Source organism: Coregonus clupeaformis, unplaced genomic scaffold (genome assembly GCF_020615455.1).
Source record: "Coregonus clupeaformis isolate EN_2021a unplaced genomic scaffold, ASM2061545v1 scaf0767, whole genome shotgun sequence".
NCBI lineage: Eukaryota > Metazoa > Chordata > Actinopteri > Salmoniformes > Salmonidae > Coregonus > Coregonus clupeaformis.
The window spans coordinates 175,996-202,024 of NW_025534222.1; the positions used below are offsets into that span (position 1 = coordinate 175,996).

Below are 26,029 nucleotides of genomic sequence, written 5' to 3' on the forward strand. Positions count from 1 at the left end.
TACCCTTCAAAATGCTGTCTATCAAGACGGCGCTGTTGCTCGCCTTGACTACTGCTAAGCGGGTCAGTGATTTGAGTGCACTGTCGACGAGACCCGACTGCCTTGCCATTAATGGCGATTTCAGCAGAGCGGTGTTACGTCCCAACCCGGCATTTGTGCCGAAGGTTATTAACAGTGCATATAGATCACAGACCGTGGAATTGTGGGTTTTTTATCCCCCCTCCCCAGGGGGAGAGGAGTGAGAAAAAGATTCATTGTTTGTGCCCAGTACGCGCTTTGGCGTGTTACGTTGAGAGCACAGCAGCGATTAGGTCATCGCCTCAGCTGTTTGTGTGTCACGGTGCGGCTGCATTGAGTAGACCACTTTCAAAACAGCGATTGTCTCATTGGCTTTGTGAAGGCATTGAGACGGGCGTACGAGGCGGCGGGGCAACAACCGCCTCAGGGTGTTAAAGCGCACTCCACTCGTGGAGTAGCAGCTTATACTGCCCTCTTCAGAGGTACAGAGGTAGTGGATATTGGTAGAGCGGCGTCTTGGGTGACACCGTCTCCTTTTATTCGTTTCTATCTGTTGGATATGTCTTCTAACTCTTTGGCTCGATCTGTACTCAGCGTAGCTGAAGGGAGATCTTGAGAAGGAAACAGAGAAAGAAAGCAGGATTGTGACCAGGGTCATAAATCCGCTTTTATTAGAAGAAACATATTATAGCACTTTTTCCAACTCTTTGAGCTTGGTCGGCATTCAGCAGAGCTGAAAGGCGATTTTGAGCTAAGAGGAGAGGATAGAGCAGGACCTTGGACAGGTTCCAATCAGGTCCGCCCTGGTTAGGAAAACGTGTTATGTCAAGAATAGGCTTTTTACCTTTCGAGCTCGATTGCACTCAGTATAGCTGAAAGAGAATCTTGAGCTAGAGGAAAGAGAAGCAGGACGATAGACAGATCTCTATCAGGTCCGCTTCGGATGAAAAAGCTATCTGTGGCATGTCTCTTGACTCAAGGTCAGTACATAGAGACATGTATTGAACTGACAGAATGTGAAGTCACCTATCTGTTTCAGATAGTGGGACTTTTATATTTTGTTACTGCCTACTAATCTATGGGTTCCATAGAGTGAGTAAGGCGTTTTGTTGGACACTTAATGTAGAGTGACTGATGTCACTACATTGGTGGACGATAGTGTTGAGGCACGGCTATCTGTTGGTACAGATTAGCACGGCGTCTATTCTGATGATCTGCCCAATAACCATTGACATTGTCATTGAGTTAGATGGGGGGCGGGTCTATAACCGATGACGCGGTATATTGTGACGCCCTGAGGGGTTCCTTGAGTCGCGGTACTGCGGAAATTGGTTACAGCCATTGCTGGGCTTGACCTATTCTCATTTTTGAATGGGATGTGTTAGGCTCGGCAGGGGGTACATTTTGGGAGCGTTTCGCTCCGCCGTAAACCACTAGGAGCATAGCTCCCCTATGGGGCGGAGCTCCACGATATAGAACGACTGGTTACCGGAGTGTAACTCCAGTTCTATGAGTGGAGCGGAGCCTCATAGGACCTTTCGGCCCTGCCGATCCTCTCTAGTCGCTGAAGATAATATCTCGGGAGACAGATTGATGGAACGGGGTTCCTTATATAGGGACACCTGTACTCCTATTGGCTGTAGGTGTGTGCATAATTTGTTTTCAGGCTGTTCTGCCTTAGGGCAGAGGGTAAACCACTAGGAGCATAGCTCCCCTATGGGGCTCCGCTCCACTCATAGAACTGGAGTTACACTCCGGTAACCAGTCGTTATTTGCTCTTTAGAGAGAGCATATAACAGAGGCGCGCTTTCTGTGCCACTGGCCTCAATCAGGTCGGCCAAACGCACATAATAGCGCACCGGCGCTGAAGTCATTCATTTACTTGAACTCAACTAGCAAACACACCATGTCTGGAAGAGGCAAAGGCGGCAAGGGACTCGGAAAAGGAGGCGCCAAGCGTCACCGCAAAGTTCTCCGCGATAACATCCAGGGAATCACCAAACCCGCTATCCGCCGTCTGGCTCGCCGCGGCGGCGTGAAGCGTATTTCAGGTCTGATCTACGAGGAGACCCGCGGTGTCCTGGAAGGTGTTCCTGGAGAACGTGATCCGTGGACGCAGTCACTACACCGAGCACGCCAAGAGGAAGACCGTTACCGCCATGGACGTGGTTTATGCTCTGAAACGTCAGGGACGCACCCTGTACGGTTTCGGCGGTTAAACGCACTCTCTTCGGAACCTCAACACCCCGACTCAAACCCAAAGGCTCTTTTAAGAGCCACCCACATCCGCTTCAAAAGTGCCCATTCCATAGTGTTTTTTCCTTCAGTATGCTATTTAGTAGGAAAGTATGAGCCGCTTTGAGTGGACAGGGAGTATTAATTAGAGGATTCTAATGTCCCTTCCAGTTTTAGCGCACAGAGGGAGGCCTATATCTGACAGTGGCAAAGTGTAGTGACGTTGATATTTTGGGTCAAGCAATAGTAGCATTTGGACAACATAAAGCCACCACGAAAGTGGTAGACGTGGCTCAAAAGAGGGGGACAGCGCGCAATGAATACTTTTCTTGCTCTTCAATCAAAACAAAACCTTCACAAAGTGGTGCTTTTGCCCCTAAATGACCCCTGAGGATTAGTGTGTTCTCATTTGTCAGTAATTGACCCTGACATGCTCCCTTTAAATGGTACTATTTTACGCAAACGTATACTGTAATGTACTACTAGTATGATGTCACTTCACGGTAAATAGAGCGAAATGCTGATATTGACAAGGTCAGAGACGTAAGGTATGTCCCAAATGCATCCCCTATACCGTAAACGTGGATCCAAAAGGAAGTTGCTGGGGTCTATTGGATGAGGGGTGTACTCAACTGTGCCTATAGTGTGTCAAAAGTCCCCCAAACGGGAAATAACCCCTGGCAACTGGGCAGAGGCCCTGTCCATTTCAGCACCGCGGACCTCCCCTATTACCCGTGTCGTGAGTGGAGATGCAGCACAAGCGCTGTCCATACAACGGTGCTGAATACAGCAACGCATGCGCCGATCCTGCCTTTGTACTTCCTGATGGTAGCAAATGTTTTGGTGGAGTTTGACTATTATAGATTAAAAAAACTACGAATCGGCGCAATTTGCAAAACGCGCACCCCTTGGGGACCCCAGGACCGCGTTTGGGAAACGCTGGCCTAAAGAGCAAATAACCATGGTGTGCAGTACCCAAATTTAACCACAAGATGGTCTCCGTGCTCCACTGTAAAGTTTGGGCCTCTGCATGAGTCTCTCAGCAGCACTGCAACATGGGACTTTCAAAGTAAGTTGGCGTGCAATGTTTCTTCTGACTGTATTCAAGGCAACTAATGACACACAACTAATAGTGTCAATTATTCATCTGAACACAATTCTTGTAACTATTCGGCCTATATTATCACTTCGTTTCTTTCCCCCTCCTTTGTAAAGCATTTTACGACAGACAGACAGACAGCCCCTAAGCCGGTTCCCACCCACAGGCAGCGAGTGAGAGGCTACTTTGTTTTCCCTCCGACTTTGTTACTTTGTGTCATTTCGCGTGAGCGCCAAAATGTCCGAAATGAAATCCTCACATTATTTCTCTCCAAATGGGAAACAAACAGCTGGTGAGAGTGCACTCTTGAGTTTGAAATCGAAGCCACTATAGTATTGTGATTGTTATTACATGGCACTTGTAACATATCACAGCAGCCTGCCTCTGAACGGGGAATAGCCCAGTGGCTCATATATAAATGGCTGGTGAGGGTGCACTCGTGAGGTCAAATTTCTAAGCCATTTTGGCCCTCTAGTATATGCCTTCTCCCTTCGCACACACCCAGAGTGGGACAATGTTGTGTGCTTAAAAGTAGCCTAGTGTGCGTAATTTCTTTTCACGACAGGTAGTACATGGAAATCAATCGCTTTCTATGGAAAGAGGTGGGTGGCTCTTAAAAGAGCCTTTTGTGGTACAAACATGTGTCGAGTAGAACACTGTTTGTAATAGGTTTACTTCTTCTTGGAGGCTGCCTTCTTGGGCTTGGCTGCCTTGGGCTTAGCGGCTTTGGGCTTGGCTGCCTTTGTAGCCTTCTTGGGGCTCTTGGCCGCCTTCTTGGCACGCGCGGCTTCTTCACCTTCTTGGGGCTCTTGGCGGCCTTTTTGGGTGTAGCGGGCTTCTTGGCCTTCTTGGGGGACTTCTTTGCGGCGACGGCCTTCTTGGCTGCTACCTTCTTGGGCTTCTCGCCGCGGCGGGCTTCTTGGCGGCCACCTTCTTTACTTTGGGGACTGCGGCTTTCTTGGCGGTCCTCTTCGCCTCGACAGCTTTCTTGTTGAGCTGAAGGAGCCGGATGCACCGGTGCCCTTGGTCTGGACCAGGGTGCCCTTGGTGACGAGGCTCTTGACTGCGATCTTGACGCGGGAGTTGTTCTTCTCCACGTCGGAGCCGCCTGCCGCCAGCGTCTTCTTGAGCGCGGCCAGGGACACGCCGCCCTCTCCTTGGAAGCGGTCACAGCCTTGACGATGAGCTCTCCTACGCTGGGTCCCGCTTTCTTGGGCTTGGCTGCTGCCTTCTTCTTGGGTGCCTTGGCCGAGCGGCGGCTGCGGGTGCTGGTGCGACTTCTGCCATGTCTGTCTGTCGTTTGGTCCGTACACACGGTCTGCGAGGAGAAGTTTGCTGTAGACGCTGCTCTGCGCTATTGAAGCTCCACACCGAGCAGGGGCTGGCCTTAAACGCGACATGAGAACCATGTAGACTCAAGGCACCCAGCTCGGCTTCTCTGGGCTGGCCAAATGCTCTTTCACTTGTGTTTTCTGTTCGCCTATATCGGCCCAAAAGTCACCGACGGAGCCGTGTTTTCGGTCCAAAAGCGAATGGCCCAGCGAGCAGTCTCCGTTCAGAATAAAGTCATGTGGCCCGCGGAAGGGCCGTGCATTTTGTTGCGACTCGCTCAAAACCTCACCGTTCGACTGTCGGGTGGAGCGGTGCGCACTGGTTTACCTGTGCTATTTGTCTCCTAAATGGCCTAAAAGTGCATCCGATTGCGAGCAGCACTTGTTGTGTGGTGAGCCGAGATGTCTGGCAAGGGAGTCAAATGGTTTGGGGTCCCCTGATGTGGTCAGGGGTGTTTTAAAGAAGCGCTCTTTTGGGGACCTTAAAACACATGCACCTGTGAGGCCTGGCTGAGACTAGTGTTGTACCTCAAGTTTCAGGTTGTATTCGTCGTATGTCCAGGATCCACATGGTATAAACAGTCCTACGACATGCTTACTTGCACTGTGTGTGTGTGTGTGTGTGTGTGTGTGTGTGTGTGTTATTGTATTAGTACTTTTTGTGCACTGGCAGTGTGAGTGTTGTTGTTGTTGTATTTGTAGCCTACTATTTCTACACAGTGAGATTGTGTGTTGTCTTCTGGTAGGTAGGTAGGTTGGCTGTCTCTACTAATATATTGTTGACCTGCTTGACTCCGCAGCTTGACTCGCCTCGGTCTTTGTGTCTGTGGTTCTTGGTGTCTGGCTGGCGCTATGGAGGCTGGCGCCCCATGGGTTATGGTGCGTTGATATAGGCCTAGATAGAGGGAGTCTCTCTCTCTCTCTCTCTCTCTCTCTCTCTCTCTCTCTCTCTCTCTCTCTCTCTCTCTCTCTCTCTCTCTCTCTCTCTCTCTCTCTCTCTCTCAGTCACTCACTCAGTCTCTCTCTCTCTCACTCACTCACTCAGTTTCACTCACTCAGTCTCTCTCTCGCTCAGTCACTCTCTCACTCACTCACTCACTTTCTCTCTCTCTCACTCTCTCTCTCTCACACTCACTCACACTCACTCAGTCTCTCTCTCTCTCTCTCTCTCTCACTCACACTCAGTCTCACTCACTCACTCAGTCTCTCTCTCTCTCTCACACTCACTCACTCAGTCTCTCTCTCTCTCTGTCTCTCCCTCACTCAGTCTCTCTATCTCTCTCTCAGTCACTCACTCACTCTCTATCTCTCTCACTCACTCACACACTCTCTCTCTCACTCACTCACCCAGTCTCTCTCTTGCTGTCTCTCTCACTCCCTCACTCACTCAGTCTCTCTCTCAGTCTCTCTCTCTCTCTCACTCACTCTCTCACTCACACTCACTCAGTCACTCTCTCCCTCTCTCTCTCTCTTCTCACTCACTCACACACTCTCTCTCTCTCACTCACTCACAGAGAGAGAGACTGAGTGAGTGAGAGAGAGTGTGTGAGAGAGAGTGAGTGACTGAGAGAGAGAGAGACTGTCTCACTCTCACTCACTCACTCACTCAGTCTCTTTCTCTCTGTCTCTCTCTCTCTGTCACTCACTCAGTCTCTCTCTCACTCACTCACTCAGTCTCTCGCTATCTCAGTCACTCTCTCTCTCTCTCTCTCTCTCTCTCTCTCACTCACACACTTTCTCTCTCTCTCTCACTCTCTCTCTCTCTCTCTCTCTCACTCACTCACTCACACTCACTCAGTCTCTCTCTCACTCACTCAGTCTCTCTCTCTGTCACTCACTCAGTCTCTCTCTCACTCACTCACGCTCTCTCTCTCTACTCACTCACTCACTCACTCACACACTCTCTCTCTCACTCACTCACCCAGTCTCTCTCTTGCTGTCTCGCTCACTCAGTCTCTCTCTCAGTCTCTCTTTCACTCACTCACACTCACTATTTCACTCTCTCCCTCTCTCACTCACACACTCTCTCTCTCTCTCTCTCTCACTCACTCACAGAGAGACTGAGTGAGTGAGAGAGAGTGTGTGAGTGAGAGAGAGAGTGAGTGAGTGACTGAGAGAGTGAGAGACTGTCTCTCTCACTCACTCACTCAGTCTCTCTCAGTCTCTCTCTGTCTCTCTAAGTCACTCACTCAGTCTCTCTCTCACTCACTCACTCAGTCTCTCTCTCTCTCTCTCTCTCTCTCTCTCTCACTCAGTCTCTCTCTCAGTCACTCACTCACTCACTCAGTCTCTCTCTCTCTCTCTCTCTCTCACTCACTCACTCACACAGTCTCTCTCTCTCTGTCTCTCTAGTCACTAACTCACTCCACTCACACTCTCTCTCTCTCTCTCTCTCTCACTCACTCAGTCTCTCTCTCTCTCTCTCTCTGTCACTCACTCAGTCTCACTCCACTCACTCAGTCTCTTTCTCTCTGCTCTCTCTCTCTCTCTCACTCAGTCAGTCTCTCTCTCTCTCTCTCTCTCACTCCAGCTCTCTCTCTCTCACTCACTCACACTCACTCAGCTCTCACTCACTCAGTCTCTCTCTCAGTCTCCCCATCTCTCTCACTCAATCACTCACTCAGTCTCTCTCTCTCTGTCTCTCTCTGTCTCTCTCTCAGTCTCTTGCTCTCTCACACTCCCTCTCTCACACTCACGCAGTGTCTCTCTCTCTCTGTCTCTCTCTCAATCAATCACTCACTCACTCAGTCTCTCTCTCTCACACTCACTCACTGAAACTCACTCACTCACTCAGTCTCTGTCTCTCTGTCACTCACTCAGTCTCTCTCTCTCTCTCACTCACTCTCTCTCTCTGTGAGTGAGTGAGAGAGAGAGAGAGTGTGTGAGTGAGTGAGAGAGAGGGAGAGAGTGACTGAGAGAGAGACAGAGAGAGAGAGAGAGAGACTGAGTGAGTGAATGAGTGAGAGAGACAGCGAGCGAGCCACATGACTTTATGTGGCCTCCTTCCACTGGGCCACATGACTTTATTCTGAACAGAGACAAGTCTGCTCGCTGGGCCGTTTCGCTCCCCACTTTGTCACGTGGAAGCTACGTTCCTTATATATATATATAGGCCTACTCCTATTCTTCCTAGACGGGGATTATTCACCCCCTTTTATTCTTGCCATTATCGTTTCTCATTCACATCATTAGGGTATAGTCCAAAGATGGAGCGTCCATTCACTCCGTCCGTGTCCTACCGATTCAGGAACTCGACTCAAAATGACTATCCGCTCAATAAACGACAAAAGGCGTTTCTTTCCAATCAAACCCAACAGACTGCTTTTTTATTTATTTACACTCTTTGTCAAATGGTGCCATTTTACATTGCCTTCACCTGGAATGGAGGCCGACAAACATGGGTATATTCAGCGTGCAAAGACAAAAAAGGCGCGCTAAACCCCTACGCTGGAACGGGCGGGGAAATGATACAATGTAGCCGCTCACCGAGCCGGCGCGGCGCCGCCCGTTAAACATTGATACAATGTAACCGCGGTCCTACAATGTATCGCAGCCTACCTACGACATTCATTCGGTGGCGATGGAATTGCTATTTTTACTGACAGAGTGGGTGGCTCTTGCGAAAGAGCCTTTGGGTTAGTAGAGCAGTCCAAATGCGCTGTTTACTTGGAGCTGGTGTACTTGGTTACGGCCTTGGTGCCCTCGGACACGGCGTGTTTGGCAAGTTCACCGGGGAGTAGCAGGCGCACGGCGGTCTGGATCTCCCTGGAGGTGATGGTAGAACCGCTTGTTGTAGTGGGCCAGGCGAGAGGACTCTCCGGCGATACGCTCGAAGATGTCGTTCACGAACGAGTTCATGATTCCCATGGCCTTGGAGGAGATGCCGGTGTCGGGGTGGACCTGCTTCAGGACCTTGTACACGTAGATGGCGTATACTCTCCTTCCTGGACTTTCTGCGCTTCTTGCCGTCCTTCCCCTGCGGTCTTGGTGACGGCTTCTTGGAGCCCTTCTTGGGCGCCTGACTTTGCTGGCTCGGGCATGATGATGTCTCGTTGCTTCTCAGAAACGAATGAGGGGCGTGAAGGGCGCTTACCCGTGTTATGAAGAGGAAGCTAAGCAAAGTCAGCGGGGCAGTGGACACTCTCCCTGCCCGCTCGTAGGCGCCCCTGCTATTTGCCCAGTGGAGCTCTAGTGCTCAAAGCAGCCTTCCCGCTCAGAGGCTAGCTTCCCGAACAAAGACAATTGAGGGCGCGCATGGAGTCCTCACCCCCTCCCCTCCCTCTCTATAGCCTATGCTCTGTGACCGATGGGGGATTGTGTGTTTCAAAAAGGGGGCCTTTGATAGTTGTCCAAATGGCACGATTGTTGTGCCAAATAATGCTGGTGATAGAATTGCCCACTTTAGCAACCGTCAGACATAGGGCTCGCATTTTGGACTGTGTGTGTGTGTGTGTTTGCGCGCTGTCCCCCTCTTTTCGAGCCACGTCTACCGACTCGTGGTGGCTTTATGTTGTCCAAATTCCACTATTGCTTGACCCAAAATAACAACGTCACTACACTTTGCCACTGTCAGATATAGGCCTCCCTCTGTGCGCTAAAACTGGAAGGGACATTAGAATCCTCTAATTAATACTCCCTGTCCACTCGAAGTGGCTCATACTTTCCTACTAAATAGCATACTGAAAAAAAAAAACACTATATGGAATGGGCCCTTTTGAAGCGGATGTGGGTGGCTCTTAAAAGAGCCTTTGGGCCGAGTCGGGTGTTGAGGTTCGAAGAGAGGCGTTTAACCGCCGAAACCGTACAGGTGCGTCCCTGACGTTTCAGAGCGTGACCACGTCCATGGCGGTAACGGTCTTCCTCTTGGCGTGCTCGGTGTAGGTGATCGTCGTCACGGATCACGTTCTCCAGGAACACCTTCAGGACACCGCGGGTCTCCTCGTAGATCAGACCGGAAATACGTCGCGGCCGCGGCGCAGCCAGACGCGGATAGCGGGTTTGGTGATTCCCTGGATGTTATCGCGGAGAACTTTGCGGTGACGCTTGGCGCCTCCTTTTCCGAGTCCCTTGCCGCCTTTGCCTCTTCCAGACATGGTGTGTTCGCTAGTTGAGTTCAAGTGAATGAATGACTTTCAGCCGCGGGTGCGCTATTATTTGCTGCGTTTGGCCGACCTGATTGAGGCCAGCGGCACAGAAAGCGCGCCTCTGTTATATGTTCGGAGGCGTTAAAAGGGAGGGCGCTCGTTCTAGGGGACTAGGGAGGAGCGATTTCAAAGATGACGTGAAAGCAACTAACGTGCGCGGAAACATACTCAAATACTGACTATAGGCCATGTGGAACACAAGGCCAAACTGTGACAACTGGGAGATCAGCTAGTACACTGTGTCCCTGTCCTCATATTGTTGTTGTTGTTGTTGTTGTGGTTGTTGTTGTTGTTGTTGTTGTTGCACCTGATTCTTCTCATTGAGGACTTGGTAATTAGGTGACCGGTTGTTCAATCAGCTGTGGCTGTCCAGGGCTCCAAGAAAAATGGGTCTTGTTGGGGGTAGGCTACTCTACCGCTGGAGTTGGGAAACACTGAACTAGTAGGATGACTCTGTTTAGCTCTGGAAGGACGTGTTGTATTGACTGTCATTAATAAACATCACTCTGCTTCTTTCTTCCCTAGACACCACTCGGCCTGACAGTAAGGGGGCCAAGAGGACCTGGGATGTGGATGGGAGGGTGGTGATCCCTCTGCAAGCTGGAGCATTTAGAAAATAGTTGTCATCATCCTTATGCCTAATGTGTGTTGCAGCCAAACAGCACACACTGTTTGTGTGACTCCCTGACATTACGCAATGATGTAAGCACATTTGGGAATGTCTTCTATTTTGTTGCATAATGACGACCCTATGCATAAACTGTGAGGCCGAGAGTGGCGTACCTTTACCCACCCCCACATACAAACACACACCCACACACACACACACACACACACACACAATGAAGGGATTGATTTCCTACGCATACAGAGGTGATAGTGATGTGCCAATATTGTATGGTACCTTTCTTAGCAAACCAATAATAAAGCTTCTTATAATGGGATAATTGTTATGATGTTGATCATTTGTATTTCCGCAGGATAGCCTCAGATGTGTCGTCAAAGAACGGCCACAGAAAGAGGGCCCATCTCAACTGTTCATTTCAAAAGGGACAAATTGGAGGGGGGGGTGCACTGATGCCATAAGGGCCCAAGAGCACAGACTGCCACTTTATCATTCAGTGCAGTTTCACATCTCAGATGTGACTAGCTTTCATAGGACAACTTATTGTTGCCATAATTGTCTCTTACCTGTACTTACTGGCTGCCGGCCCTCAGTGGAGTATATCGAGGAACAGAGGGTGCCTTTTAGGATAAGGACTAACAAGGTTTTGACTAGGTGGGATACAGCTACGACCGGAAGTGACTTTTCCCTAGCAGGTTAGGCTAATTAGGCTAGAGTGCAGATACTTGACATGTACAGTACAACAACAAATCACAGAGGTCCTGTTACCACACCCTATAGGCTTCAACATAATAATATAACAATATATAATAATACTCATACATAATAATCGAAAATCACCTTTGACTACAGTGACATTGGTAGTAAGTAGGCTACAGTATAATGGATAGCTACCCAACTGGGACAGAAAGTCGAAATGGAAGGGGGTTCACGCAGTGGCGCAAAACTCTAACGACATAAAAAAACACAGACACTTCAGTGGAACGCACAGGGCAAGACGGGAAGGAAGACGTGGAGAAGGACTATTGAAGAGGAGATGAAGAACACCGGAAGCATCGAGTGAAGAAATGGGCCCGAGGGTTAGGCCGAGATGCACTGTTGACGCCCTATGCTTCATTTAGGACCTCAAAGAAATGAGTCAACTCCTATAGGGACTATTTTCACCGCCACCTGCTGGACCAGAGGTCATGTGGCCAACACTCTGCTTGAGATCATTAAGAGCTATAAGGAGTCCATCAACTACCTGGTCAGTCAAGTCATATAGGGGGGATTTCTTGGCCACCTGCTGGAGCACAAGTCATGTTTGCCAACACTGGCCTTAAAATCATTAGGAGCTATAAGGAATAAATCAACTCATCATTCAAGTCATATAGGGAGGGATCTTAGCACCACCTGCTGGATCAGAAGTACCCTTCACCGTAGGCACAAGAGAGCCATCATCTCTCAACCGGTGCAATTTCCATAAGTACGTGGTAATAAAACAAACAACGACAGCTCATCATATAGGCAGTGGTTTCAAAACTCTAAGCGCGTGTTCAAGTAGAGCACACCAAATCATACATGTACTTGTTCATCATACTGAATCAGTGTTTAATCTAGAAATACATGCCTCGCGTTGCAATACGTGTTCTTGTAAAGTCATTGCTTTCACAATGCAATGCTCACATCACTTTCCGTGTGATATTGTTGTTCATTTGTTCAAATGTATTTGACTATGACTTAATCCGACTGCTCTGAATTCATAATCACCTCACGGTTTGGTGTTAACCTACCGATTTTCAACTGCTTTGCCTACTGCAGATTAGGAATGCTGTCATGAAAATGTATGCTTGGGAAGTCTAAAATGAGGGTATCTCCCCTTAAGGTAAATGTCTGTGTTCTGAGTGGCAAAAAAATACTGATTTTTTAATAACATTTAGATATGTGCATACTGCCTGTCCTTAGGCAAACGCATTTAGAAGGGAAAGAAGTGGAACCAATGAATACTTTTCTTGCTCTTCAATCAAAACAAAACCTTCACAAAGTGGTGCGTTTTGCCCCTAAATGACCCCTGAGGATTAGTGTGTTCTCATTTGTCAGTAATTGACCCTGACATACTCCCTTTAAATGGTACTATTTTACACAAACGTATACTGTAATGTACTACTATTATGATGTCACTTCACGGTAAGTAGAGCCGAAATGCTGATATTGACAAGGTCAGAGACGTAAGGTATGTCCCAAATGCATCCCTATACCGTAAACGTGGATCCAAAAAGGAAGTTGCTGGGTCTATTGGATGAGGGGTGTACTCAACTGTGCCTATAGCGTGTCAAAAGTCCCCCAAACGGGGAAATACCCCCTTGGCAACTGGGCAGAGGCCCTGTCCATTTCAGCACCGCGGACCTCCCCTATTACCCGTGTCGTGAGTGGAGATGCAGCACAAGCGCTGTCCATACAACGGTGCTGAATACAGCAACGCATGCGCCGATCCTGCCTTTGTACTTCCTGATGGTAGCAAATGTTTTGGTGGAGTTTGACTATTATAGATAAAAAAACAACGGATCGGCACAATTTGCAAAACGCGCACCCCTTGGGGACCCCAGGACCGCGTTTGGGAAACGCTGGCCTAAAGAACAAATAACCATAATGTGCAGTACCCAAATTTAACCACAAGATGGCCTCCGTGCTCCACTGTAAAGTTTGGGCCTCTGCATGAGTCTCTCAGCAGCACTGCAACATGGGACTTTCAAAGTAAGTTGGCATGCAATGTTTCTTCTGGACTGCATTCAAGGCAACTAATGACACACAACTAATAGTGTCAATTATTCATCTGAACACAATTCTTGTAACTATTCGGCCTATATTATCACTCGTTTCTTTTCCCCCTCCTTTGTAAATCATTTTACTGTGCTACTATAGTCCAAAGGAAGTGGATGATGCCAGACGGTTGTATATATGGTTGTATATATATATATATATATATATATATATATATATATATACATACACACACACATTGAAGCTAGACTTCAGGCAACGAAAAGGTGCAATACGTAGCTTTTAGACGTGTTAGTGAACAACATACATGGTGGGTAATGTAGAGGTGCGTGTATACATGGAACAATTGTGCCTTTTTGATGGAAATATGGAGGTGGCTCTTAAAAAGAGCCTTTGGGGGATTTTTTGGAGTTCAGGTCATCCTCATTTATGCGCGCTCTCCCGAATACGGCGGAGCCAGCTGGATGTCCTTGGGCATGATGGTCACCCGCTTGGCGTGGATGGCGCACAGATTGGTGTCCTCGAACAGGCCGACCAGGTAAGCCTCGCTAGCTCTCCTGCAGGGCCATCACGGCGGAACTCTGGAAGCGCAGGTCGAGTCTTGAAGTCCTGGGCGATTTCTCGCACCAGGCGCTGGAAGGGCAGCTTGCGGATGAGCAGCTCAGTGGACTTCTGGTAACGACGGATCTCTCTCAGAGCCACGGTGCCGGGCCTGTAACGGTGAGGCTTCTTCACACCGCCGGTGGCCGGGGCACTCTTGCGAGCAGCCTTAGTGGCAAGCTGCTTCCTGGGGCTTTGCCACCGGTGGATTTGCGGGCGGTTTGCTTGGTTCTGGCCATGGCGCTTCTCTGACAGTCGGGAGTATAGCCTCGAAATGCCTAAGTGAAGTTTATATAGCCGGCAGAGGGGCCTGCTGATTGGACACCATCTCCCCACCACCCCGATTGGCCCGTCGCGCAGGCCTCCTCCGTTGGCCATTGGACGGGAGGCGCGGCCTCTCCAAAATTCAAACTCCCGGTGCGCGCGCGCAAGAGGAAGCCGTCGGCCCTTTCTGCGCAATAGGACGCCGCCGGCCCTTTACGCGCAATAGGACGCCGCCGGACCTTTACGCGCAATAGACGCGCCGGCCCTTACAGCGCAATAGACGCGCCGGCCCTTTACGCGCAATAGGACGCCGGCCCTTACGCGCAAAGGACGCCGCCGGCCCTTTACGCGCAATAGGATGCCGCCGGCCATTATGCGCAATAGGACGCCTCCGGCCCTTTACGCGCAAGGGACGCCGCGGCCCTTTACGCGAATGGACGCCCGCCGGCCCTTTATGCGCAATAGGACGCCGCCGGCCCTTTATGCGCAATAGACGCGCGGCCCTTATGCGCAATAATGCCGCCGGCCCTTTACGCGCAATAGGGACGCGCCGGCCCTTTACGCCGCAATAGACGCCAGCCCTACGCGATAGCCGGCGCCGCCGGCCCTTTACGCGCAATAGACGCCGCGGCCCTTTACGTATAATAGGGCGCCCTGCCCTTTACGCGTGATAGGACGCCGCCCGACCCTTTACGCGCATATAGGGATGCCGCCGGACCTTTACGCGCAATAGGACGCCGCCGGCCCTCTACGCGCAAGACGCCGCGGCCCTTTATGCGCAATGACGCGCCAGCCCTTTATGCGCAATAGGACGCCCGGCCCTTTATGCGCAATAGGACGCCGCCGGCCCTTATGCGCAATAGGACGCCGCCGGCCCTTTACGCGCAATAGGACGCCGCCGGCCCTTTATGCGCAATAATAGTCGCCAAAGTCAAGAGTGACATCTTATAGGCACGTTGTAATCTAATGCTAGCCTGCTATAGCAAACGACTAGTTACCGGAGTGTAACTCCAGTTCTATGAGTGGAGCGGAGCCCCATAGGGGAGCTATGCTCCTAGTGGTTTACCCTCTGCCCTAGGGCAGAACAGCCTGAAGCAAATTTATGCACACACCTACAGCCAATAGGAGTACAGGTGTCCCTATATAAGGAACCCCGTTCCATCAATCTGCCTCCCGAGATATTATCTTCAGCGAGACTAGAGAGGATCGGTAGGGCCTTAAGTCCTATGGGGCTCCGCTCCACTCATAGAACTGGAGTTACACTCCGGTAACTAGTCGTTCTATATCGTGGAGCTCCGCCCCATGGGAGCTATGCTCCTAGTGGTTTTAAGGCGGAGCGAAACGCTCCAAAATGTACTCCCCTGCCGAGCCTAACACTTCCCATTAAACATGAAAAATGTCAAGCCCAGCAATGGCTGCAACCAATTCCCGCCGTACTGTGACTAAAAAACCCCTTGGGCGTCACAAAAATACGCGTCATTGGTTATAGACCCCCCCATCTAGCTCAAATGGCAATGCCAATGGCTAGTGGGCAGATCATCAGAATAGACGCCGTGCTAATCTGTACCAACAGATAGCCGTGCCTCAATATTCTGTGATAACACTATCGTCCACTAATGGAATGACATCAGTCATTCTACATTAAGTGTCCAACAGACCGCCTTACTCACTCTATGAATCCATAGATTAGTAGGCAGGAACAAAATATAAAGGTCATACTATCTGAATCAGATAGATGACCTCACATTCTGTCAGTTCAATACATGTCTCTATGTACTGACCCTGAGTCAAGAGACATGCCACAGATAGCCTTTCATCCAAAGCGGACCTGATAGAGACCTGTCTATCGTCCTGCTTCTCTTTCCTCTAGCTCAAGATTCTCCTTCAGCTATGCTGAGTGCAATCGAGCTTGAAAGTTGAAAAGCCTATTCCTGACATAACACGCTTTCCTAACCAAGGGCGGACCTGATTGGAACCTGTCCCAGGTCCTGCTCTGTCCTCTCCTTTCTAGCTCGAAATCGCCTTTCAGCTCTGCTGAATGCCGACCCGAGCTAAAGAGTTGGAAAAAACGTGCCCTAATATGTTCCTTCTAATACAAGCGGATTTATGAACATGGTCACAATCCTGCTTTCTTTCTCTGTTACTTTCTCAAGATCTCCCCTCAGCCACGCTGAGTACAGATCGAGCCAAAGAGTTAGAAGACATATCCAACAGATAGAAGCGAATAAAAGGAGACGGTGATCGACCAAGACGCCGCTCTACAAATATCCACTACCTCTGTACCTCTGAAGAGGGCAGTAGAAGCTGCTACTCCACGAGTGGAATGCGCTTTAATACCCTGAGGCGGTTGTTGCCCCGCCGCCTCAGACGCCGTCTCAATGCCTTCACAAAGCCAATGAGACAAACGCTGTTTAGAAAGTGGTCTACCCAATGCAGCCGCACCGTGACACACAAACAGCTGAGGCGATGACCTAATCGCTGCTGTGCGCTCAACGTAACACGCCAAAGCGCGACTGGGCACAGACAATGAAGCTTTTTTCTCACTCCTCTCCCCCATGAGGAGGGGGATAAAAAAGCCCACAATTCCACGGTCTGTGATCTATATGCACTGTTAATAACCTTCGGCACAAATGCCGGGTTAGGGACGTAACACCGCTCTGCTCAAATCGCCATTAATGGCAAGGCAGTCGGGTCTCGTCGACAGTGCACTCAAATCACTGACTTCGCTTAGCGGTAGTCAAGGCGAGCAACAGCGCCGTCTTGATAGACAGCATTTTGAGGGGTATTTGATTCAATGGCTCGAACGCCGACTTACATAGCGCTTCGAGAACCAAAGCCAAATCCCATCGAGTGAGCGTAACTCTAGGCATTGGCCTAAGCCGTCGCGTTCCCAATAAGAAACGTTTCACTAATGGGTGACTGAACAGGTTTTTTCCCCGTTAAACCCTTCATGACCAGCTGAAATTGCCGCTGCAAACACTCGAATGGTGGCGGGCGATTTCTGCTTATCAAACATAAACTGCAGGAATGAGAGCACACTCTCTACCTGACAGCTCATGGGGTCTACGTCCTGTGTGTTACACCACTGTGAGAAAACATTCCATCTGCTTGTGTACATCCTGGAAGTGGAACTGGCCCTAGCGCTCTGTATGGTTCTGATCACTGCATCAGATAACCCACGGCGCCTCAACCTGTCCCGTTCAGGAACCAAGCCTTCAGTGGTTGGCCGATTATGGGCCACTGCCCTATCGCGCCTCCCGCCTGGCTCAACGCGTCTCGTCGATGTGGAATTGTCCAAGGTGGCACAATCAACATCTGACTCATCTCTGCAAACCACGGAGCCCCCGGGCGATCGGGGCGCTATCAGTATCACTGTTAGCTCCTCTGATCTCACCCTGGCTAGCAGTGGGAGAATGCCAAGACAGCGGAGGGAATGCATACAGGGAGAACTTTCGGCCACGGGCAGTGCGCGAACGCGTCTCTTCCCAATAGCGGCTCGTCCTGTTGTCTCAGGGAGAACCATAGGGGACACTGCGCGTTCACACGTGACGCGAACAGATCCACCTCGGCTCTCCCGAATTGTTTCAAATTTGGAGAACAATGTCTGGGTGCAGACACCACTCGTCGTCTCGAGGACCCCCTCTTGACATGAGATCTGCCCCTACGTTCAAGTAGCCCGGAATGTGCGCTGCTCTCAACGAGCGAAGGTGCTTGTGAGCCCACAGCCACAATTCCTCTGCCGCCCTGTGGAGGGCAGGAGACCTGACCCCTCCCTGGCGATTTATGTGAGCTACTGTGGTCCGGTTGTCTGACCAAACCAACACATCGCGACCCCGAAGGGTAGACGCGAAGTGGTTCAAAACCAGTCGAACCGTTTCCAACTCCAAGAGGTTTATGTGCCGACCTGATTGAGGCCATGCACCACCTATCGCTTGAGACTGACATGTCCTCCCCATCCAGTTAGACAGGCATCTGTTACACTGGAATGTGAGATGACACCTTGCCCATCGGGACTCCGTGCGTGAGAACGCACGGGTTCCTCCAATAGTCCAGGTCTGCTCTTAGCGCAGAGAGGAACCACCACCAACCGATGACGTTGACGCACTGGGTCTAGTCTTAGTTAGCGAACCACCGCTGTGTTCTGCGCATGTGCAGAAGCCCCAGCGGTACCACAGAGTGGGCTGCCGACATGAGACCCAAAAGTGACATGATCGATAGCGCCGTTACATGTGTGATTCGGACGACACTTCCTCAGGGCTAGTACCAATGCTGCCCTTCGAGGGTCCAAATTCGCGCCTCATCATTACAGTGTCTAGCTGTAGTCCCAGGTAGACAATCTGATGACTGGGCCAGGGTGCGCTCTTTTTCCAATTCACAGCGAACCCCAGACGCGTGAGATGAATCACTGTCTGTGTCGTGTGTGTGAACGCCAGCTCTGCTGACGGGGCAAGAATCAACAGGTCGTCTAGGTAGGCTAATAGCCTTATCCCCTGACGACGCAGCGTTCCAATGCCGTCTCCACACATTTGGAAAGCGTTCGAGGTGCCAGGGCGTACCCAAACGGCATCCTCGTGAACTCGTACGCCACCCCCTGAAAGGCAAACCGCAGAAACTTTCTGTGGCGCGATTGTATCGGCACATGAAAGTCACGCGCCTTTAGGTCTATGCTTGTACAAAAATCTCCCTTCTGAACACATTCCAGTAGGCGTTTTGTCGTCAGCATTCGGAAGGGCCGTTTGGTTATGCTCTCGTTGAGAATGCGTAAACCAAAAATCGGCCTCACTCCCCCGTCTTTTGGGCACTAGGAAATAGGGGCGAGTAAAGCCCCTTGTTCCTTTGCTCTGGGGCACTACTGTGACCGCCTCCTTCGCCAAAAGTTCCGTAATCTCTGACTTCAGAGCGGCCACTTTGTCTGGCGTTTTCATCACCCCGTCTCCACCACTCCTGAACGGGGTGGGGTCCGATGGAATTGGAGGGCATAACCCTTCTCTAACGTCTGTTCTAGCCAGCGTGAGAGGGTACAGCCGACGCCACTGCCAGCAGTGCTGAGAGAGCGGGCGCGCACGAGCTGTGGTGCGTCTAGTAGGAAGGACCTGTATTCCTCTATGGCCCTCACCGCCGCTATTCCCCAGCACTGGGTTGGTGGAATAGCCCAAGGCGGGCCCCCCTTGAAAGGGAGAGGAAACATCAGCTCGTTCTGGGTGAATCGGGGGCGTTGATACGTTGGTTACGACCGTAACTCCAGTAATCTTGCCCTCCGTGAACGCAGCACGGGTCTGAACTGCACTGTCTGAGGTACTGGCCTGAGACAGAGCGCTCTTCCCGGAAAACGATTGCGTCATCATGTCATTGACTGACTGAGACTGCCACTTGGCATGAGACATCTCCTTTACAGAACTCAGCTGAATCTGAAAAGTGTGATCTCTGACTGACACCACACGGTGGTGCCACAATACCTCTTTACTGGTCTTATGCGGCTGTTCAACGACACACTCAATGTGTGGTGAGCTGCGCTCAGAGCCATGGGCATTGATTCGTTCAGAATATACCGGAGGCGTCCATACCTCGGCTACCTTAGTAGCCCTGGTATTCCCGCTCTCCGTGAACGTCGCACGGGTCTGATCTACACTGACTGAGGCATTAGCCTGCAGTAAGGCGTCACTCCCGGCTAGCGGCTGCGCCTTCATGTCACATTGGGACAGAGGCAACTGCCTACTATGTGAGACCTTTACTACAGAGCTCCTAGGAGTCTGTAGTAAAAATCTTTACTAAGTGAGCTAAGGCTGTGCCTTGCTACCTTTGCCCTTTTCCTCTCCTGAGCACGCTCAGCTACACACTCTAAGTGGGTTGGGCTGCGCTCAAGATGGTGAGGAGATTTACCATAGAACGTGAAGTGTTCCGAACCTTATGGAATAAATGTCCTTCTTTGACAATGTCAATGAGAACAATCTCTTTATTCACACAATGTAAAAAACAGTCCTCCACGCCCTGAACAGTGGGGTGGGGGAACAGTAGGCCCTTCTGCGACACTCGCCGGGCGTTCTCCGTCCTCTCCCCCTCGCCTCGTCAGAGGTGCTTGCGCTTCTGGGAGGCCTTCTGGTGCTGCCAAGCTGGTCTCGTGACAACCTCTCTCGTGACAACCTCTCTCGCTGGCGGGACCGTTGCTGCCACCGTCACTGCTGGAGGGGCCGAGCCCGCTCTCCTGCTGTCTGTGGTGTGCGTCTGTCGCCTGGCCCGACGCCTCACTGTAGCTCTACTGGGGGCGTTGGAGGTGGACGGTTTAGCTGGGGCTTTGCTGGACCTCATTGCCAGCGGCAAATGCTTGGCCAGGTGCCTCCTCTCCTCGTCCAGTCTGGCGATCTGTTCTGTCGCGTCCTTCACTGCGAGACCAAAGGCCCTCGCTGGAGACGGGGCGTTGAGTAGAGACGCCCTGTCGGTCTCCTTCATGGCCGTCATCGAGAGCCAGAGGTGTCGTTCCCGTGACCACGGAGGTGGCCATGGTCCTTCCCGCGCATATGGCAACCGCCTGCGTCAGGTGTAGAATGGCTCCAGAGATTCTGGAGGCCTCCTCCACTTCCTCACTGGTCATCTCCGACCTGCCCGTTGGAGACGGGGACAGGGAGGCCAGCGAGAGGGCGATATTGTTAGCAGCTGCTACGCTCTGGGCTCCCAACGTAAAGGATTTCTCAGCCAACTGGGCTGTGAACCTATCCCTTTGTGCTGGCAGAGTGGCCTTCTTGGAGGCTGCCCAGGGACTCGACCCGGCACTAGGAACGCCGCCATGGCGCCCTCGAGCCTGGGATTCCCCCTAGCCGCCCACTCATAGCCGCTCACTCTGGTGAAGGGGATATACGCTCTGGCCGGCGAACGCGCCGCCAGAGGTGCCCCCCACGAACCCTCGACATACTTGCCGAGAGAGGGCAAGGCTGGAGCCAAGGCTCAGCTGCCCTCCTTGGCTTGAGTAAGGGCCGCCCTCCATCAGGTCCACCTCCATAGGAAGGGGAACTGGGGGCAGCACAACCTCGAGTCGTGTGGCAGCCTTCTCAATGAGCCCGGGAAAGTCCGAGCGCAGAGAGGCTACCGCGAAGGACAGGGCTTCTGACCTAGCAGAGCCCATGTCGTCATCGCACAAGGATCCTTCTAACCTCGCGCTTTCAGAATGAAAGGGGGTTTTGAAGGTAGGCGCCAGAGATCTGGATTGTCCCACTGGGATATCCGCCTCGGCGCCTTCCTTGTCATCCTCCGACCCCGCACTGTCCTCTGACGCCTCTGAAGCAGAGAGGAGTGAGGACACTACGTCATCTAGAGGGACGTCCTCCGCAAACGCCGACGCTGCTGCCTCTCCTTTATGGTAAGGAGGCGCAGGAGGCGCAATTAGGAGGGATGTCGAGACCATCCTCGGCGTGCTGCGGTCCCAAACACACGGCAGAGATCGGGGGGTCCGAGGTAGCCGTGGTGGAACACCGACACAGGGCCCTTAAAAAGGGCCTTTGGGGGTGGGAAATTCCCATGTGCTCATGGCGAAAGACGTTGACGGCTGGTAGTCAACGCGAAATCTTTCTAGAGTCTTCGTATGGCTTCTTCAGATCTAGTCCAGTCGCTGAAGATAAAGGGAGGCAGATTGATGGAACGGGGTTCCTTATATAGGGACACCTGTACTCCTATTGGCTGTAGGTGTGTGCATAAATTTGCTTCAGGCTGTTCTGCCCTAGGGCAGAGGGTAAACCACTAGGAGCATAGCTCCCCTATGGGGCGGAGCTCCACGATATAGAACAAGGCCTAGTAGGTGTTGTTCATGCAAGGCCTCATGTGGGCACAGAATGTCGAAATAGTTGTGTATACACCCACTCAATGTGTGGCGGTCATAGAAAGGTACTTTGCGCTTTTGGAGAGCTAGGTGGTTGGCTCTTAAAAGAGCCTTTGGGGGTTGAGTAGTCAAGTTGAAGTCGCAGTAGCGAATTTACTTGGCTTTGACTGCCTTCTCGGTCTTCTTGGGGAGTAGCACTGCCTGGATGTTGGGCAGCACACCACCCTGAGCGATGGTCACACCGCCGAGCAGTTTGTTCAGCTCCTCGTCGTTACGGACGGCCAGCTGCAGGTGACGGGGGATGATACGAGTCTTCTTGTTGTCACGGGCAGCGTTGCCGGCCAACTCCAGGATCTCAGCAGTGGTACTCGAGCACGGCGGCCAGGTAGACTGGTGCGCCAGCGCCCACACGCTCGGCGTAGTTGCCTTTGCGCAGCAGCCTGTGCACACGGCCCACGGGGAACTGGAGCCCGGCACGGGATGAACGGGTCTTTGCCTTCGCCCTGGCCTTGCCTCCGGTTTTGCCTCTTCCGCTCATATTGGTAGCTTGAGAAAGTCACAGAAAGTCTGAATGAGCCGCTCGCCACTTCGATAGCCGTACTTATACCTCGCCACAAGAGGCAACGATTGGCCACCGGGCCGGTGTGGCCTTATCCAATTGGAGCGAGGGACAGACAGACGATTAGTTACCGGAGTGTAACTCCAGTTCTATGAGTGGAGCGGAGCCCCATAGGGGAGCTATGCTCCTAGTGGTTTACCCTCTGCCCTAGGGCAGAACAGCCTGAAGCAAAATTATGCACACACCTACAGCCAATGGGAGTACAGGTGTCCCTATATAAGGAACCCCGTTCCCTCAATCTGCCTCCCATTATCTTCAGCGACTGGACTAGAATTGAAGAAGCCATAGAAGACTCAGGAAGATCTCGTCGTTGATATCCAGCCATCAACGTCTTCCTACAATGAGCACACCAAGCTTATCCATAGGGTAAGTATTTAACAAAAGCTCTTTTCAGAGCTCAATGTCGCTGTTCCCCTTGGCGGCTGTCGACCCCCCCGACATTGTTTCGTGGGTTGAGGGACACAGCACGCCAGGGACAGCTTCATTAATTCCCCCACTATGCGCCAGCTGCGCCCTCCTTTTTTGAAGGAGTGGAAGCAGCATTGGGCATTTTTAGGGAGGATATTCCTCTCGAGGATGTGCTATCAGTGTTAGTCTCAGCTGAGGCATCATCTGAAGGCACTGACTCAGGAGATGACAGGGCTATTGGGGAAGAAATGAATATTCTATTGGAACAATTCATTACACTGACCCAGATGTTTAACACCCCTTTTCCTTCGGGAAATTGTGAGGTCATTACATCCCTGGATGATGACGCCACAGCCTCTCTGTGCCTGAATTCTCAGGTCTCATTGAGTGGGCTGCTAAACAGCGGGAGATTAAGCTGCCCCCCATTCCCTCCAACCCGGAAGTGGATAGGAGGAAGGGCGGCCGTTACTCTCGCTACAGCTTGGCGTTAGACGGCGGCCTCCAGCAGCAAGGGAGCGGGCCTCGCTCCCCCTCTGCAGCGCCAGAGGTGCCGGCGAGAGAGGTCATTAAAGCGTCATCCTGGCATCACCCGAAGGGCGGCCAGAAGAGACGCCGTTTATGACAGGCGAGGGGGAGAGACGGAAGACGGCACAGCGCCTGCTGTGACCGAGCCCACTGCCCCCACTCTACCGTTGAGTGTATGGAGGAGAATGTTTTTTTGTTGATGTGTGTAATAAAGAGTTGGCTCTACTTGACACTGTCAAAAAAGAGCCCCTTTTCCATAATACATCCGAGAGCGTTCGACCTTCCTCACTCTCGCTCTCTCTCTTACCACTATGAGTGCAGCTCAGCCCACCATGGTGCGTTGCTGAATGCACACATAAGGCAGGTATATAAAAAGGTATTAAGTGTACATTATAAAGACCTCACTTTACAGACTCCTAGGAGTGCCGTAGTGAGTGTCTCACATAGCAGGCTGCAGTCTCAGCCAGATAATGGCATGATGACGCGACCGCTATTCGGGACGGCGCTCTGTCTCAGGCTAACGCCTCAGTCAGTGCAGTTCAGACCCGTGCTGCATTCACGGAGGGCCTGATTACTACGGTTACGGGCGTAACCAACGTATCGGCGCCCCCGTTTCTCTCAAACGCGCTGATAATAACCACATTGGGGATGGCGCACTATCACAGACTAAGGTCTCTGTTAGTACGATCCAGACCCATGCTGCGCGTTCAAGAAGGGCCCGATTACCACGGTCACGAAGGTGCCCAGTGTATCGACGCCCCCACCTTTTCCTGAACGCGCCCAGGCTCACCACACTGAGTGTAGTTCAGCCCACCAGAGGTGCAGAGCTGAACGCACACAGGAGGTGAAAGGAGGAATAATACCTAGACGCCGTCTTGGTTTTATCTCAAAGAGACCTCACATTACAGACTCCAAGGAGTACTGTAGTGAGTGCCTCTCATAGCAGGCTGCAGTCTCAGTCAGGAGACATGATGACGCAGCCGCTAGTTGAGATGGCGACTATCGCAGACTAAGGTCTCGATTAGTGCGATTCAGACCCATGCTGCGTTCCACGGAGGGCCCGATTACCACGGTGACGAAGTTTCCCAGTGTATCGGCGCCCCCCACTTCTTTCTGAAACGCGCTAATACTCACCACACTGAGCGTAGTTCAGCCCACCAGAGGTGCAGAGCTGAACGCACACAGGAGGTGAAGGGAGGAAAGATACCAAGACACCGTCTTGGCTTATCTCAAGGAGACCTCACATTCAGCAGGCAGCTGTCTCTGTCCCAATGTGACATGAAGACGCAGCCGCTAGCCGGGAGTGACGCCTTGCTGCAGGCTAATGCCTCAGCCAGCGCAGATCAGACCCGTGCGACGTTCACGGAGAGCGGGAATACCAAAGTTACATGTATAACCAAGGTATGGACGCCTCCGGTCTATTCAGAACGTATCAATGCCCATGGCTCTGAGCGCAGCTCACCACACATTGAGTGTGTTGTTGAGCAGCCACATGAGACCAGTGAAGAGGTATTATGGCACCACCGTGTGGTACCAGTCAGAGATCACACCTTTCAGACTCTGTTGAGTACTGTAATGGATGGGTCTCATTCCAAGCAGCAGTCTCAGTCAGACAATGACATGATGACGCAATTGCTATCCGGGGAGAGCGCTCTGTCTCAGGCCAATGCCTCAGCCAGTGCAGTTCAGAACCGTGCTGCGTTCACGGAGGGCCGGATTACTGGAGTTACAGGCGTAACTAACGTATCAAGGCCTCCGATTCACACAGAACCAGCTGATGTTTCCCTCTCCCCCTTTCGAGGGGGCCCACCCCTGGGCTATTCCACCAACTCAGTGCTGGGGAATAGCGGCGGCAAGAGGCCATAGAGGAATACAGGTCCTTCCTACTGGGACGTACCACAGCTTCGTACACGTCCGCTTTCTGCATTGCTGGCAGTGGCAACGAAGCTGTACCCTCTCACGCTGGCTAGAACAGACGTTAGAGAAGGGTTATGCCCTCCAATTCCATCGGACCCACCCCCGCGGGAGTGGTGAAAGGGTGATGAAAACGCGGACAAAGTAGCCGCTCTGATGTCAGAGATCACGGAACTTTTGGCGAAGGAGGCGGTCACAGTAGTTCCCGAGAGCAAGGAACAAAGGGCTCTATTCGCCTATTTCCTAGTGCCCAAAAAGACGGGGAGTGAGGCCGATTTTGGATTTACGCATTCTCAACGAGAGCATAACCAAACGGCCCTTCCGAATGCTGACGACAAAACGTCTACTGGAATGTGTCCAGAAGGGAGACTTTTGTACAAGCATAGACCTAAAGGACGCGTACTTTCATGTGCCGATTCAATCTCGCCACAGAAGTTTCTGCGGTTCGCCTTTCAGGGGGTGGCGTACGAGTTCACGAGGATGCCGTTTAGTACGCCCTGGCACCTCGAACGTTTTCCAAATGTGTGGAGGCGGCATTGGAACCGCTGCGTCGTCAGGGGATAAGGATATTAGCCTACTAGACGACCTGCTGGTTCTCGCCCGTCAGCAGAGCTGGCGTTCACGCACGACACAGACAGTGGTTCATCTCACGCGTCTGGGGTTCGCTGTAAATTGGAAAA

The 26,029-nt window shown here is 51.7% G+C and overlaps 2 pseudogenes; both read right to left on the bottom strand.

The window, feature by feature from the left end:
- Window positions 1-4,023: 4,023 nt before the first annotated feature.
- LOC121561402 lies at window positions 4,024-4,639 on the bottom strand (annotated as a pseudogene).
- Window positions 4,640-21,903: 17,264 nt separating this feature from the next.
- Window positions 21,904-22,463, bottom strand: LOC123485616 (annotated as a pseudogene).
- Between the last annotated feature and the right edge of the window lie 3,566 nt (window positions 22,464-26,029).